This window comes from Notolabrus celidotus, chromosome 21, assembly GCF_009762535.1.
Source record: "Notolabrus celidotus isolate fNotCel1 chromosome 21, fNotCel1.pri, whole genome shotgun sequence".
NCBI classification, from domain to species: Eukaryota; Metazoa; Chordata; class Actinopteri; order Labriformes; family Labridae; genus Notolabrus; species Notolabrus celidotus.
The window spans coordinates 10,120,299-10,138,465 of record NC_048292.1 but is presented as its reverse complement, the minus strand read 5'-3'; the positions used below and the strand labels follow the sequence as shown (position 1 = coordinate 10,138,465).

Genomic DNA, 18,167 nt, shown 5'->3' with positions numbered 1-18,167 from the left:
AATAAGAATAGATTAGAGTCGCACACTTGAAGGGAAATTGTTTATCTGTTCCTCGCACACAAAGAGAGGCTTATGAATGAGAGGCATTACAGGACTCTGCATTCAAAAGCAATCAGGCTCTTTTGATGGAGACACAGTGCTAAGTGATTAAATATCATTCTTTAAAGATTTCTGCCTCTTTGTCCAGATAATGATGCCAAGATAACACACTGTAAAATCTGCCTTCACACAAAGATCGACCAACAAGCGCAGTGATTTATTTTCAATTTCCTTGTGATTTTTTCATTCATTCAAATCAAATAGAACACGGAGAACAAAAGTATCACAATTTATTGCACAAAGGCAGTGTTTAAGTGGAGCTCACTGGTAGCTGTGCAATTTTAGGAAATTATTCAAAGTCTAGTGAAATCTGGCATACTGTGAAATCAACATCATTGACGATAAACGCCAACAGCATGACCTGGCCACAAAGACAAATCCCATCTGACATCACCTCTACATTAGAGTTTTCACGGCTCTTTTAAATGAAGGGGGGGTGAGCCAGGCTGTGAGTACAAAGGGGGAAAGTATTCATTCCTGCACCCTACGTTGAGTGGTATGATATGGCTTTCATTTCACTACAGCAATCAAATTTGAGAGTGGAAATGGCAACAAGCATCCGAGGGCCTGCTGGTAGCAGCGTGCCTCGCAGACAAAGGCGCTGCTGGTGTCCTGCAAACAGCATGCTGCTTTTCGACGGCTCTGTGATGCCTTCAGTGAATAACAGGCATAATAAATCAACGGCTGGATGGAGATGGAGAGAGGGAAGGGTTGGAGAGGGGGCATGCAATGTTTTTGATTGAGCTAGATTGGAGTGGGGTGAGAGGTAGAGGTGAGAATACCGATATTTGGGAAAGGAAATATCTCAGAAGAGTCAATTGAATTAAGCCTCACTCTCTTTAAAAGATGACATATCATGCAAAATCGACTTTTTAATGGTTCTCTACCTGAAATATGTGTCCCTGGGATGTCTACAAACCCCCCCCCCCGAAAATGAAAAAAATCCATTCTGCCCCTGTTTTGATTTCTCTCCCATAGACTGTAGAAAAATACAACTCAACTCCTCCTTCGTTTTTCATTACCTGCACACGTGTGCTAACAAGGAGCTTCGGAGGGAGGCATGCTAGTTGTAGGCTGTCTTAATAAACACAAAGGTCGGTTTTACTCCCCACGTCTGCAGATTTGAACATCTAGTGGATGATTTTAATTTACTATGGAAAAGTGCTAGCGCTAGTTAGCATAGCCTCATAGCTTTATGTTCGTCCCTGTTTACCAAGACACACGTCGACATACTGACAAATAAAACAACAAGAAACACTAAATCTGTGACCAATCCTTCAGAAAGGTCCTGCTGCAGGCGCCTCTCCGTCAGGATCAGATTCTGGATCAAATTCAGAGCGTTGAAGTAACGCGGGTCTGTGAGCAGCCAACATGTAAGCATTAGATCAACGTGCTGGACAGCCGAGGGCACATCCACTTCCTGAGGGGGCGTGGTCAGAGAGCTCATTCTCATTTAAAGGCACAGACAGAAAAAAGCCTGTTCTGAGCAGGCCTGAAAAAGAGGGGTTTACAGGCATACCAAAATCTGATTTCAAAGTGTTTTTTTGAGCAATAAACTTTAAAAGACATGTTTTGGGGACCTCTTAGACCAATATATTTTGATGAAAAAGAGCATGATATGTCACCTTTAAGAAAGCGGTCTCATACTGTTCACACAACACAACGCTTCCTAGACAGCTTTTAGTTCAACATTACCTTGAATGTGAATAGAGTGGTGGTGTATGAATAATGTGGGAAGCTGTCTTTAACGTCATAAATATGTATTATGAATCAGCATCGTGGACAAGAGGAATTCTGCATTCAGGATGAAGGCTCTCTCCCTACAAATTAACACAATCATTAACATTTTAAAAGGTAAGCATCTCCAAAGAGAAACAATGCATGTTGTTCCTAGCACTGCACATATGGCACACAATCTCTATTCTGCCCTGCTTTGCGATGCCAGCCTTGTTTACTGAATATCTTAAGAGTTTGACACAGTTAGGATGGAACACGAGCTTAAGGTTCAGCGATAATCCCTCAGAGAGAGGGGGGAAAAAAGTAAGATTATGAGAAAATGATGAAAAAGCAAGTAACATGCTGCAGGAAAGCAGGGTTTCGGCTGTGTTTCAACATAGGTATGGTGCAAAAAAGAAAAAGCAGACTTCAATCAAGTGAGTGGGTCCAATAATGGGGAGGAAAAAAACCAACCTCTGCAGTTCCTGATCCAACTTGGATTGCAAGCAATTGTCCTACACACACACACACACACACACACACACACACACACACACACACACACACACACACACACACACACACACACACACACACACACACACACACACACACACACACACACACACACACACACACACACACACACACACACACACACACACACACTAAAACTATCATAACAATGCCAAAAAAGGCAGAGAAATCAAGGCCCATGCAAATTAACTCTCAGGGTACATCCAACACAATTAGCTTCTGGTGCTTGCTGTCACAGTATCACAACTCCAGAGAGATGTGGGCAGAAGAGAAGTTGATGTGCCATCTCACATCTCATATGTGGGAATGAGACCTGAGCTCGCACCTGTTTTTTGTTCTCTTCCAGGCAAAGAGCCGACTATTCCCACTCGACGCCACCTCTCCCTCGCCGTACATATTGCAGAACCTGCTCAGATGGTTGCAGAAGCCGTGATTCCCTGTGTGATTTCTCTTTGATTCACACCCAAAGACTGTATTCACACTTGCAAACTAAAAAAAAAAAACTGAAAAAAAAACATTGAGCCAGAGAAGTCAGAATAAATCACACTTAAATATGCACTTTAGTAAAGCCATGCATATATTTACAAGACGTGTCAGGACACTATAGTTTGGCTGATGTGCCTAAAGCATAAATAGAGAGTAAGCTGAGAAATAGCAGAAGTGCTTAATGGTAACCCTTAAACGGCCCCTCCTCCACACTATACAGCTTCCAATATCTGAAATTAGTTCACACAAAATCATAAATGTACACTCACACTTCCACATACACACAAATCATAATTTAAATGCTCTCACATCACGTTATACAGCACTGTGTATACATGCCTTGGCTCCCAGTCAACTCTGCACATGGAATCCTGCTGCTCCACTATGGAATAAGCGTCGCAGGACATTTTCTTTTACTGGCCTGCCAAGAGATGTCATTGTGCTATCAGTATCAATTGGACCTCTGCTGTTGTCACACATGAGGGTTTATTGTAATGTGACTGCCAATGCTTGAGTGCATTACATTCATCCCTTGCTGTTGAAAACATCAAGACCAGAGTGGCATATAAAAGAATGCCAGCGGTTGGATTTCATTATATCCTGGAACATCCAGCCCATACACTCCACGAGAGGTTAGTGGCTCGTGATGCAGCCACGAAGGACATGCAGTCCCTTTTCTCTCTTTGCCATGAGAGTGTATAGAGTATAATATGACATTGTTACTACTGTGTTTTATGTATAGACTGTACTCATTTTTACGTGTTTTGACCATCGCAAAAGTCCCTTATTCCACTCTGTACCAAACAAAGTGCAGAATTTACCATAAAATCTGAAATATAAGTCACACCAGAAATGAGGATGCAGTCTCCCTGGGGGAAAAAAAGGTTTCCTATATATATATTTATAGATAAAAATTTGTAGATACAAGTTCATCACTTTCTCAATTAATGTTGGTTTAACCACATTCAAAACATACTCGTATGTCTTTCTAGTGTCTTGGCTTCCTGATGTGGTTGCACTAACAACCCATTTTCTTAACGTCAACCTGTCTTCTTGTAACAATTTATACTCATACTTTACACTGCAAAGTCAACAAAGTATGTAGCTCTTTCTTGAAACACATTTTTTTCCTTCTATGAAGAGTTTGCAATCCTTTTGACTACCAGAATAGTTTTTGAGCTCAGCCTGTGGCAATGTTGTTCGTTGTTAGGGTTGCAGCTGCACTGAATCATGATGTCTTAAACTGGATTATAATCCCATCTACAAGGTAATTCTGCAAAATAATCAAATCCTCTTTCCACCTTGGTGTACTGGGATAACGGTGGCACCGGTATATGGGATGCAGAACATTTTGAGAAGGCAAAAAAGGCCCTGAAAGTGTGTCATAAACACTAGATATTACAGTAACATCACCGCTGATTCACAATTATAATTGTGCTACATGTCTGCACGTTTCTGGATTGACTTTAGTTTTGTGTGTGTGCTTGAAAGAAACTGCATATGTACAGATGATTCAGAATGTGATTAATTTATGTGCTATAAATAACACATTTTAAGATGTAAGCTTGGGGGCCATAAATAAATGGACCTTGGGCCGCGATTGGCCCCCGGGCTGTACTTTGGACACTCCTGATTTAATGGAAGCACGACTTAAAGAAATTCTGGTCTGGATAAAGGTGGGTGATAAACCAGCAGCAAGAGCCATGCTGCTAGTATCACAAAAAAAAGTTAGACATGAGTTTGCACAAATCTTTTTTTCCAAGTGACATACCCCCTTGCTTTCCTGTCCAATAGAGAAGCAGTATTAAATCCACATTTGATCACATGACAATACTCCAGGGCATCCGAAACAGGAAGGAGATCATGTTGGGAGGTGGAAAAGAAAATCAAAGGATCAGATCAGTGCTGCGATAATCTCATTGCCATTTAGACCAAAATTGATTTCCATAGGAAGGAACCAGAGCCTCAGGGCCTCCCCAGGCCGGTCTCATCCTTCAGAGCCAATGGCTTCATTCGATAGCTAAAGGCCAAGCTGCTGTTTATAAGGGAGGTAATTAGCTTAGTGTCTCGCCATGCTAAGTAGCAAGCCCTCCAAATCAATTTAGCCACTGTGACCCACTCTGGAGGGTCACCAGCCCCCGCTACTGACTGAGCAGAGGAAGTAGTAGGAAGTGTTTTGCAGCGATTCTGTGAGCAGATAGTTGCACTTGAGCAGCAGCTTTATTGTGGAGCTCTTTCTTTGTTATTTGGAGGAGCTCTCGACAAAACCTCTCTTTTAAAGCAGAGATACAAAGAAGCTGTTGACCCAAGTAGTGAGTTACATGATTTGAGTAAAAGTGTGATGGAACAGGGACAGCTGGGTGAATGCACAATAAGAAAAAGGATTCTATAGGAAGGCAGAAGATGGGATGGGGGGGGGGGGGGGGGGGGGGGGACGAGCAAGTTCCTCTGACTGAAGCCATGGTAACAGGGATGACAACTGAAATTACAATTATTTGAGATTCATAGTTGGAACAGAACTTTTTGTTTGGCTTTGTGTGTAAGTGGAGAAAAGAAGAACATGGAGAGACTTGTAGAACAATCTCTGACAGTCTAAGTCAATAATTTGCATTATTAAACACAACATGTTTAAAACCGTCCAACACATTGACGGGTACATCCTAAATGCTCTCATAGGAACTTCTGCATCCCAAAATTAGAGATACATGGATGCATATGAGCAGACATAGATAAATAAAAAGGCATGTCAAGTCAAGCTGTTGAGATTTTAACGAAAGAACAAACCAACGAAGAGCATAAAAAAGAAATCTAGGCACTAAGAGCTATAAGGCCCTCCAATCCAACCGCACCGCCTGCTTTACTGTAAATATGTCCCTCTTGGTGGGAATCAGTGTAAAAGGCAGCTAGCAGCTGGTGCTTAGCAGGGTCCTGCTGGCCCAAGCCCACAGCCGCCCCGACTCACTGATGAAGACAGATGGATTGGGCCACAGCCCCGACGCAGGAAACACACCCCCGAGCCGACAGATTAGAGCTAGGCCTCCAACAGAGCCTTGATAGCCCGCTGAGGGAGAGAACACAGACCGGGCAGAGGACTAATGCTCCGTACTCTGGCGTCTCTTCACGTGAACTTTTGAACCAGGTGATGCTATGGAATGAGGTCGGCTGAATGTCAATGGCTGAGTGAAACGGCTCACAGAGGAACGCCACACAATCTAGGGAAGGTGCTCGTCATCGGCAGGTAAATGTGCAGCATGTGTTCCAATCAGTTTAGGTGGGATAAGACCTTTGGTGGTTTCATAGCTGAATTTCAGAAGCTCATCATGCACCCCAGTGATTTGCCTTTTACACCTTTGCTAGCTTCCTCTGCTGTGGTCACAGAATGTCTAAGTAACGAAGTGCAATACAGCTCTTTCGGGTGCATCAGTTGTCTTTCTCTGGGAACATCACTGCGTTGACGGAGGCTACAACAACAATGGATAATTGGGTACAATATGAACAATGAACCACATGACGCACTGCTGTGATATAGATTATGACTTCTACAACTCAACACAAAGAAGTCATCTCTCAAAACTGTTGGAAAATTATAATGATATAAAACTGAAGACTGTAAATGAGGCACCTGAAATGAGCGTGAATAATGATTTTCTTCTCTGTCAAAGGCTATGAGATCCCAAAGTCCCCCCTTAGGTTTCAGCTCCAGAGCTATATGTTCAGAGTTCATATGGATCTTGATGTTGTGAAAAGAAACAACAGCTTTCTGAGAACTTTATGTTAATCTGTGCTGAAGTTCCTGATATGAAGAACTTACTTTACCGGCACTCTGACAACCCACGCAGCTCATTATTTTTAAATGCACTGTTTCGTTGGTGTCCCCCTGGCTTCACCGCTCTAACTGCTCAGTTTCAGAAACTCTCTGCACTTCTTGCTGCTAATATTTAATGATACAGTCCTGCTGTCAGTCCAGAGGCCATGGAAATGTCACGCAGAGGTAAAAGCCAGCTAATATAATGCATCTCTTTGCAAAGAAACTCCTTAAAAACTTGCTTCATGGTCATTGAAGCAGCGGACGGTCAGTCACAGTGGACGATCATTGCTGGATCACTGAGCAGGAAACAAAGATGAACAAAGAGTCAACATATTTAGCTATCAGATACAGAACACCTGCTCCATAATAATCCAACCTGAATGTCTGTAGACTCGGTGAAGAGGAGGGTCCCAGCTTGAACAAGGTTTAGTCGCCCTGGGGAAAGTGTATTGATCGGTAAGGCTCCTGCTAGGTGTGTTACAGTTGGCCCAGGCGCCTCTCTGATTGACTTAATGTGCTGCAGTCTTAATTATGCTCTCATCACACTAACAGATGGCTGCAGCATCACACTGAGAGTAAGTGAAAGAGGAGGTGTCTGGAGTGCATGTTACAGCTGACTGGATGGACTTATCAAAGTGTGCAGCACAAGCAGGCACAAGCTGAAGTTGCTTTACAAAACATAGTAACACAATGACGACAAGATCTCCATGAATTGTCATATTAAAAGCTGTATCATGTATTACCCTGAATGGAGTACATCAATATTATAAACACAAAACAGAAATCCTTGTGTGATTAACAATTTTGTTGCAACCCCAAGTTGTCCTCATATGAGCTTGCAGCAACCGGCTGCATAACCAGCACACGTGTGTGGATGTTAACCTACAAGGAGGACTGAGGGCTGGCGGTGCTCAAGCGGCAACATCCGGTCTCAAACTATGAAGCCCATGCAGAAGTGTTATAAACTGAAGTTCATCGAGAATCCGCTTGAGGCTGGCTGCAGAAACACCGAAAACCACATAGACACCCATTCAAAAAAGACGATCTTTGCAGCATTAATAAACATGTTTACAGCCTGGTTCAAAAAACGGCTTGGCTCTATGTAGCTAATCTCTCTATCGGCACACACTGTACGGGGGTGAATTTTCTTCTGATGCGACGGTTCAGAAGATATAAGTTTTTGCCCAAATAAGGACATGACTGACTTGACTCCCGGTCGGGTACACATAGCTGTTGGCTAAGAGGCTCAAACTCCGCCCCTTTACATCACACTATGCCTGGTTGAGTTCCACATTTCCAATATGGCTGCCGCCGTTGATTTGTTTCAAAACAGAGCTCAGGAACAGATGGGTGACGTCACAGATACTACGTCCATATTTTATACAGTCTATGGGGGTGCTAGCTCTGCTACTGGTAGCCACAATAAGCAAACTAACTTGACATTATTTTCTGTGTGTTTTCTTCCATCTAGAAAAAAGTTGGTTAAGCTGAATTTGAATTTCTATTTCACAATAAGTGAACTTTCAATTACAACAAATAACCCAAAAAAGTAGAATCAAACGGTTTCTCTCTTCCCCATGATACATTTCTCCTCCACAGGTTTGTAAAAACAAGTTCACCAAACCGGACACCTGCTGGTCCGGTAAAAAGAAACCACTAAACCCCCAAACCCCAACAACCATAGACTATATAAATAATGGAGGTAGGGTCTGTGACGTCACCCATCTGTTTCTGCTGTTTTGAGGCCAATCATTGGCAGAAGCCATAGTGGATGATGCTGAAGTCAACCTAACTGCTGTCAGGTGTAAGGTAAAGAGGCGGGGTTTGAGCATCGTAGCCAATAGCTACAGTGTCCCAGCCTGTCAATCAAGTAAGCTGTGCCTCTCATAATGTTCATATCTTTGGAATTGCTGCGCTATGAAAAAATGATCCCCCCGTACAGTGTGTGCCGATCGAGAAATGAGTAATCCAGACTACACTCTTTTTTTGTACCAGGCTGTAAACATGTTTATTTCTGCTGTAAAGATCGGCTTTTTTGAATTGGTGTGTATGTGGTGTGAAGCTAGCCTCAAGCGGACACTCAAGAAACTGCAGTTAACTTGACATTTGCTTCAATTCTCGCGGCCGGAGGTTGCTGCTTGGTTACAACAAACACTGGAACAGGCTTTTTTCTCGCCAGGAATCTTGAGTTAAACTTATTTTCAACTGTCAGAGAGTAACAAAATCAGACTACTATAATATCACATTAAAAAAACAAAAATCTTACCTAGTCTGTCATGACTGATTAAACCCTTCTGTAGTGTGCTCTGTGGCGTCTTTACATGACTCTATGAAAAGCTGATCAGAGAGCTGCAGCTCCTTCAAAACACTTCCAGACACCAAAGCCAAGAGAGTAAAACACATCACTCCAGTTCACAGATCTTTGAACTGTTCCTGTGGGTCACTGAGCAGGTTTTAAAATGTTTCTATGAGTTTATGAGGCGCTGAGTGATGAAGAGCAAACATACGTTTCTGAAAGGCTTTTATCCAGACAACTAAGAAGACCTCTAAGGTCTCACACAATTCTACCTATTTTGCCCACAGTTTTGCCTAAATGGTGTATTCAGTCACAATGATAATGGGTTTCAGCATCCAAATTTCAAAATGTATATGCTTATGCTCTGTTTGACGTCACATTTGAACAGTGCAATTTGGGTTATTTTTCTGTAGGCTATCTTCAAACTTAATTTCTTTCTCTTATGTTTGTTTTGCCTTTAGTTCTTTACAGTATTATTTACTTTTTCAGTGGTGAGCCTTTTGAATTGCCTTGTAACTCAAAGATGCTGCACAAGCAACCTTGTCTTTAACATTTAAGCAATACAAAAACGTCATCTAAAGCTTAAATGCAACAACTACACAAGTAGAGACATACAAGTATGCCCAGCAACTGCCAGTATGCTTTGTGGTTGGCTTAACTCTCCTGTTCTGTTTGTTTCTCTGGAACAGCAATAATGTTCCTGGGTCAATTTGACCCGGGGCATATTCAATTATCCAAAAGTGTCAGAATCACAAAAAATCCAATAACACATTTTTTTTAAATCTCCAAATTTAACTCCATTACTAACCATTTAAATCAAGATTTAGTACATTGGTGTTCTTTAATCCTTACAGATCATGGTTCAATGAGGATAACTCACTTGTTTTTCATTACAGTCAATGTTAAAACTTTTTTTAATATATGCCCTAAATATAAATTCAATAGTTTGACATAACATAGATTTTTGTTTATTATATTTTACATTTAGATTTATTCATTTTTTTTATGAAGTGATGTTGATAAATTAACACGACCCCTGTTCTGTCACATGCTGCCCAGATTTTTATGCTACATTTAGCTGGTTTGGAAGGCTTATATTGCCTAAAATAGACGTTAAAAAGGGTCAATTTGACCCGCAACATAAAAGGAGTGTTAAGTTAATTTTGCAGTTTGTGTATCGGCTAATAAAGCAACTGTACGCTCCTTTAACAAGGAGGAGTGACATGGCTTAACCTAAAAGGGCACTACACATTAATATAATACAAATTGTATTTTGTAAGAGGAATATTGTGTTTTTTCTTCATTAATCTGTTATAAAGTCATGCTTTAATCTCTTAAACAACAGCCCTGATGCATGTCAAACAAATTACAATCATACATTTTCAAACCAGCTACACACAAACTCTGCCAAGTTTCACTGTCTAATGTTTGCAACAAAGAGAACAAAAAATGACTGAGGTTTATCATCCAACAAAAGCCCGGGAACTTCCCTGAACGACTGACTAACACCGCTCACATGCTCATCGCATTCACTTTCATTCTCCAGTCTCATCCTGGCTTCACTCTCCCCGCCCTTCGTTTAGTTTTGCTCCCTCCAAATAGGAGAAAAAGTTGATAAAGGAGAAGAACCTCGGGGAGCAGATGAGAAAACAGTTGTCGGAATGCAAGCCACATACAATTTGATGACATGACCAGAAAAATCAATGGGAATTCATTGTGAGAAACCCCCTCAGAGCTTTGGTGCCAGAACAAAAGAACAATTCAGCGCTGTCTAGCAGAAACGGTAATAGCCCAGTAAAATCATTCTCCTGCAGGAATCAAACCATGCGTGCTCAAGCAGTGTATTATCCTTCCCATGGCTTTACACCCTCCCCACCCCGCCAGCCTCCCCCTTCATCACAAACCGGGGCGGTGAATTCTGACAGCATTAGCTTTAGAAACTCCATTTACAATTCGAGGGCAATCGAAAAACAACCGGAGAAATGAAAAGTTTGTAAAAAAGGCGCTGAAACAAAGCCGTTCTGCTGCTCTCTTGGCAACAGCTTAGCTGCTTTTGTTGAACTCTGCAGAGAAGTCATAACGCCTTTGTAAAGTCACGAGAGATACAAGCAGCTGATTCTAACTTTGCAGCCGCTGATCGCTGTGATGCCAAGCTTAAAATTAAGGGTCTACTACAAACACCAGTGTGAGATATCAGGGTACATACATTGAATTTGACATGCATTTATTATACACTGGCTTCCTGTCCGTCAGAGAATAGACTTTAAAATCCTGCTGATGGTTTATAAAGCACTGAATGGTTTAGGCCCAAAATACATTGCTGATCTGCTGCTACTGTATGAACCATCTTGACCCCTGAGGTCATCAGGTACTGGTCTGCTTTCAGTCCCAAGAGTCAGAATGAAACATGGTGAAGCAGCGTTAAGTCATTATGCACCACATATCTGCAACACACTCCCTGGAAGCTTCAGGTCCGCTCCAACTCTCTCCTCTTTTAAATCAAAGATTAAGACTTTTTTATTTGCCACTTCCTTCCTATCTTAGCTTATTTTAACTCACTTTAAATTTAAATTTTAAAATATTTTTTAATATATTCTAATTTTCCTTTCTGTTTTAATGTTAAGCACATTGAGTTGCCCTCGTGTATGAAAATGCGCTATACAAATAAAGTTGCCTTGCCTTGCCTATTGAACTAACATATCTTTAAAAAAATAACAACACTACAACTGGCAAAGGATGCACTTGTTTTTCCATCTGCAGATGCGTTTAATGGCTGAACTCTTCGACATATGACCCCTCTCGACCTGAGCAGATTTAATCTGCATGTGGTTTCTAACATTATTTTGTTTCTCTGCTGGTTCTGAAACTTTTTTCTCTCCTCTGCCTGAATGCAGCTCATCTCAGTGTTTTAGTCCCCTTCCCTTCCCCACAGCTCCTCTGCACTGATCCTGGAGGAAGATCAGTATTCTCCATACCAGGTAAGGAAATTCTAAGTGTAAACAATCCCTTAGATTACTCCTAACACAAAAAACAATACCCACTGCGTTTGTTTTCCCTGACATGCTGAATATCAACATGCAGAGCAGGCTAATAAACGTTAACTCTGTGGACATAAAGAGCGAGGCTCAAACTGCTAAATGTGGAATTGATGCAACAAGAACTGAACTGAACTGAAAATATTTCAGACTCAGTGCCCGGTTTTCTGCCAACTTGTTCTTATTTAGAAAAATAAGCATGTCCATATGGTCACTGGTCGGGTGTCACTCAGGAGCGCATCCAGGTCACAATCAGTCTGGTGGCAGCAAACACACACTCAGAGGGCACTAATGTTGCTGGTATGCACAGATACTGGCGTGCCAGCTCGCCAGTCTGGAAATCTCTCCGCACTGACCTTCTACCAGTCTGTTGGCTTTTGTATCCAAAGATGGGGCAACGTGCCGTAAAAAGTTCTCAACATCCGTGTCCATGTCTGTGTCACAAGTGGTGGGGGTTGTGTGCCGCTCCCTTGAGAAAGAGACGCGGTGGACACCTGGGGCATGAGCTGCAGCTCTACAGCTGAGCGCCTATGGGACACCTTTAGCCAGTTAACTTGCATTGGAACATGCTTGAAACTTAAACACCACCATGATAGATGAATGCAATGACAGGGGCTCCAAAAATGTTCAGCCCATGACTGCCCCCACTGTCTCTCGAGGTGGTTAAATGTTCCTCACTGCCATGGGAATACACTAACATGCTAATTGTACTAGTTTTGTGCACATATTGCTGTCACCTCAGGGGTCTTGTGGTAACAAACAAAAGTGGAAAACACATAAAACATTCCTTATTTGAAGAGTTTCATTAAAATGTAACCACTACTTTTATTTTTGGATATAATTGTGGATAAAATGTGCAATTTTGAAGGGCATTTCCAGACCCCCCTATTAGTGTTTTGCGACCCCCACTTTGGAAACCGCTGTAAAATTAGACCACACGTTTTGACTCTACATGACAGAAATATGTGGGGGAAAAAATGTGTTAATATCCCTCCTCCATATGCAAAGGTTGTTTCTACTTAAAGCTCCAGTAAGGAACTTTCGGTTCATTTCAATTTTGGCACATGCTGTGGACAAAACAGTACCTCCTTCCACTTAGCAGATATTATCCTGCTGTTTTCACTCACCACAGATATTTACTGTCTGCATGCTGGCCTCAATTACATCATCTGCCACCTACCACATTACAGCAATATCAGGCATAAAAAACAACTAAATAGAAATAAAGTAAGTCTTTGCTTCTCTATGTCCTCAATATTAAATCCAGCCTGTATCACAACCAGCCACACTCATCTACTGGGATAACTTCAATGGAACATTTTGACATATTGGACAATGTGTCATAAAATAATCATCCAGTATTGTCCTAACTTGGTCTAAAGACATGACAGACTTCATATCCAATCATTGTTTGCCATCTTTCAGAAGGTTTCTAATGTCATGGGGAAATTATTGTAGCAGTTCATAACCAGCAACAAGACTGTTCAGAACTGCTGGTCCTCTCTGTAAAATACTGAGGGTTTGGATGTTTCCTGAACTCACAATTACATGCAGAACTAACACCATCATTTCTTTGTCACTTTTCTGCGTTTTAACTGGGACTACTTATTGATCAGCCAGGTACTCAAATTAATCTCTGCTCAAGCAAACACTTCAAGTTTGTTGAATTAACAAATCATCAGGCTAATGTTGGTCTTAATCTGACAATAGCTTGTTACTGTAAAGGCTGATTTATACTTCTGCGTCTCCCCTATGCAGCAGGGACTGACATGGACATGAGCACCACATACTTGTGCGTCGATGTGTCCGTGTCGCGCAGCAATTCTCCTCCGAAGCGCTTGAGGGCAGTGTGGTCTCTCTGATACCCGGTCGCCTGCTTCCGGTCCCGCTACGATCTCTGTTTACTTTTCAACAGAGATTCAGAGCGTGTTATGTTAATCTACAGCTGATACATGTTGCTGTTTATCATACAGACATGATTACATGAAGAATAGGGAGGAGGAGATGATATACACGGCTGATGAGCGGGGATCCCTGATGTGGTGTAAATGCGGGAAACACAATGGTGCCGAGCAGACCAATCACAGGGCTTGCGGCCCGCGTCGATTCTACGGTTAGTTGCATTTTTGAGGAGGTGCACGTCAGCTACGTGTGTAGGCCTCTGCGTAGGTACGGGAGCTACACGGACCCCCAGCGTAGGCTATGCCGTCGATTCCACACAGAAGTATAAATCAGCCTCGAATCACATAAAAACAGAGTTTTCTGCACTGCCTCCAGAAAGAAATCTAACTATATACTGAGAATGTGAGATGTAGTTCAAATGAAAACAAAAAGTGTTAACAAAAGCCATGAATATGTACCTGATTCGTTTATGTTATTATGAGCATGTGTTTGCCAATAGTAGGGGAGGATCAGAGACAGGTGCAGCTACAGGATTCCAGGTAAGATCTTATCAGAAGTGACATGGACTATAAAAAAGTGAGACCAGCAACTTGTTGACAGAGACTACTTGCATGTGTAGTTGGTATTTTATTTATTTATTTAGTTAGGGAATAAAATAGTCAGCCAAGCAGCACTAGGGCTAATCTGTCACAGTGTCCCCGAGTATCTTTCAGATGTTGCCTTTGATTTCCCTGCAGTGCTTTGTTCACCACTGCATACAATTTTTTAGGAATAAATAGTTATTGAAGGGGAAAATGAAGTTCTCAAAGCACACACACGCGTCATTGAAAGGGTGCTTTTGTGCCATCGCATACTTTCTCGTAACAAACCAGGACTAGTTACTTCTCTTACAAGAGAAGGTTTAAAACAAAATCAGAGGGTGAATCAGCTAAATAAGCTCCAAAAGCTTCACAGTATTAGACTCTCTGGCTCCCAAAAGTTAGCACAGGCTTTCTATCAGTCAGAGTTGAACATTGACACAGACACATTCCCTTCTCCTTGAAGCAGTCTCTGATAACAGCAGTAAGTAGGAAGAATAAGTATTGCAGATTATAATAGTGCGTCTGCTTTGCATTGCAAACCAGTCCCCCTACTGAAAACTGGGTTAGTCAGGTCATATGCAGACACTTCCTTTCCTGAGGAAGATTGGTCTGTTCAATTTTAACTTGTTGTCCCTAATATCCAACTTTGTCCCAGTTCTGTCACTCTCCAGCCAGGGGAATTCTCCTTTAAGCTTACTAAATTGTACACTTACTCCAGCTAGTTCAGGCCAAAGTGGTCTGCTTCATACTGACAGAGGTTAACCCCCCCACCCCCTCATATCTGTGCCATCCTTCCTGCCGTAATGTAACCCTCGAGCTGGTTTTAAACTCAACAGCAAAACCCCTATGGTGACATTACTTGAAATCTCACCAAACCTTATGTTTATTCATGTGTGTAGGAGATACAAGAAAGGCCTCTTCACAGCTGAGCCAGCCAGGCAGAACTAAGACGATCACCCAAGAGAGCGGAGACGGAGGGAGCCTAACGTTTAATTTAATACACACCCCACAGAGGATGAGAGCGGGCGACAGCGAGAGGTTAGATAAGGGCAAAAAGACTACCTTTTAGCACGGTTAGCTTGATGCAAAGTCTCGGTGTGTATGCCCTCTGGTCCTGCCGTGCAGACTTCTTCACCATGAGGTCTGGAGTGGAGGGCCGGGGGTTTGGGAACTCTTGGTAGGCACGAAAAGCTCAGTAAACAGGGTTGCCATTTGCTGACCTTCGGAGGATGACTCACTGGAAAGAATAGGGGCATATGGTAATGAGAGAACTGCAGCAGTGTGGTTCAATGGCTTGATAAGAGTCTCAGGAGGCTTTCAGCATGAGCAATGCCTACATCAGAAATCTAAGACGTTTAATTATTCTGGGATAAAACGTTGTTAAAGGTAGATCAGTATACTTAACAGACGTTCACAACTTTTCTTCTTGGAGTTACACAGGCAGGGAATTTTTCCACATTGTATGGCGGTATCAAATTTGTATTTATAAAAGGGTGAAAATTCGAAGTATTCTTTGAAATCAATTCTTGGAAATGTTGACTATGAATTATCAAATCTTAAAGCTTTATTTTCAACAACAACAACATAATGCATATATAACTGACAGAATTGCTTTGAACATATAGAGGAGCAGGCTAGAAATTGGTTATCATGCAGGCTCATATAAGTAACCTCTGTAGACATATAGTTATAAAGAGCATGCTTCAAACTGCTAAATGTGGAATTGCTGCAACATTAGAACCAAACTACTTGTTCTCATTGAGTAATATAAGCAGGAAACACACATATGGACTTGAGTATCCCAGCTTTGATCATTTTATAAATTATCCTGTTTTTGTGTTTGTGCATGTAAACATTATAACCCAATTCTGGAAACCACTTGCCATGGTTTCGCAAACCTGATTTTGCAACCTCGAGAACCCTGAAAGAAAACAGGATGCTGTGCCATGTATATTCCTTACTCCAGTTTCTGACAGCTGCTGACTACCTGAACAGGTACAGCCTCAGCTAAGAAAAAAAAATATGGCTGTGGCAACAAGAGCATCTTACTCCTGGAGCGACAAAGTAACGGAGTATAGTCTTTCGAAAGTTTAGATGGGAGAAAGCATTGAAATGCCGACCTGGTCAAGCCTATAGTGATACTGAAGAAACCTCACCATGTGGCCAAACGTCAAAACAAAATGCAAATAAGATGCAGTAATTAGAAACTTGGACACGTGTGTATCATGTACGCAGGGACATGAATAATCAGGTTTCTTTGCATGTAAACCCAAATACATAAATATCCCCAAAATACCAACCAAATCCAGGATAACTAGGACACTCAAGTCCATGCAAAATAACACTGTGTTTGCAATGGAGCCAAATTAGAGTATTGCTGTTGTTCTTTGGATGCTTAGATACAAGTGTTTGGATCTGAGCGGTAGATCAGCTTTTGATGGGGTGTTTTAAGATGTTATTTTCCTCAGTTTGTTAAATTCTCTAGCTTTGCTTCTACTTTGTTCCCCCTTTGTTTTTCCCTCGGTTTGTTTTTGTCACTCCTCTAATCCCCTAGACGATTTTTGAGGGAACATAAACACAAACAATTAAAATTAAATTACAAAAATAATCATGGGGTTAGAGTTATGGCTGCATAAACATTTACATCACCTGTTGCTGTTTGTTAAAGCAGTGTTGCAATTCAATTCTTCTACTGTTGGATGCCATAAACTCTACAAACATTGAACTTACCTGTTGATTAATTATTTGCTGTCTTTGTAAAGTAGTTAGTGATTATATCTAATGGAGTAAAAGTGCTAAAGCTGCCCCAATTTTTCTTTACACTGTTGGTTTAAAAAGGTTGAACCTCGCACTGCATCTTCCAACAACTGTTTTGGAGAAATGCAACACAAATCTGTGGAAAATACAGGTTGTCTCATCTCAGGCAACACATTCTCACACACCTGCAAACACACACACACACACACACGCACACACCTGCATCTCCCTAAACTCTTTTTGTCTTCAGCACACAAAGCATTTTGAAACTAGCAGTCAACTCTTTCAGCTGAGGCAATAGTTCTTCTCTGAGGACACAGAAGTCAAAAAATTAAACTTCACTCATCGTGCCATTAAAAACAACCTGCAGTATTTGAAGCTGTCAGGTGAAAATCCCCCCATAAGCTGCTGAACACAAACAGAGCAGATATAGGGGAGTGGAGCAGAAAGATAAAAACACACCATCTTTTCTTGCGAGTTTCTCTTTGAAACTTCTCTTCAGCGTGCCTCTGAGATGGAGGTGCTTTGCTCCCTGCAGAGCTGCTCCAGCTTCTCTTCTCCCTGGAGAGATTTGCAGAGCGAGACAAACACCTTGGGTTTCTCTGCGGCTGTGTGTTCTCCAAAATTCGCCCTAGGCAATTTTATATTAATACCTAGCACTGCCTTTCCCCTGATAATTATGTATCATCACCCATGAATACTACAAACGAAGGATGTTTAGTGCTTTAATAATAGGGCTAAACTGCTCTGCAAAGCTTGTGTTGGATATAATGGATGCAGCATCTTTCAGGCATGTGCTAAACGTCTTCACAATTACAGGGAGCTCTGCAGGTTCATAATATTTACATGTTATTACAGCGCTGTGCCTTCCAGCTCGGCTTCCTTTTGTTGTAAGGAAGCTATCTTTGCCCCACAAATGTGAAATGTCAATGCCTGGGTTCAGCAGAAAA

General features: G+C 41.7%; 1 long non-coding RNA gene across 3 annotated transcripts in view; it reads right to left on the bottom strand.

The window, feature by feature from the left end:
- The window catches only part of LOC117804693, a 233,533-nt gene that overhangs the window by 212,634 nt on the left and 2,732 nt on the right, over positions 1-18,167 (bottom strand). For all 3 annotated transcript variants that reach the window (XR_004629221.1, XR_004629222.1, XR_004629223.1), the window contains exon 2: positions 15,523-15,697. This is a non-coding gene — a long non-coding RNA (uncharacterized LOC117804693). The remainder of the gene's footprint in view (positions 1-15,522; positions 15,698-18,167) is intronic.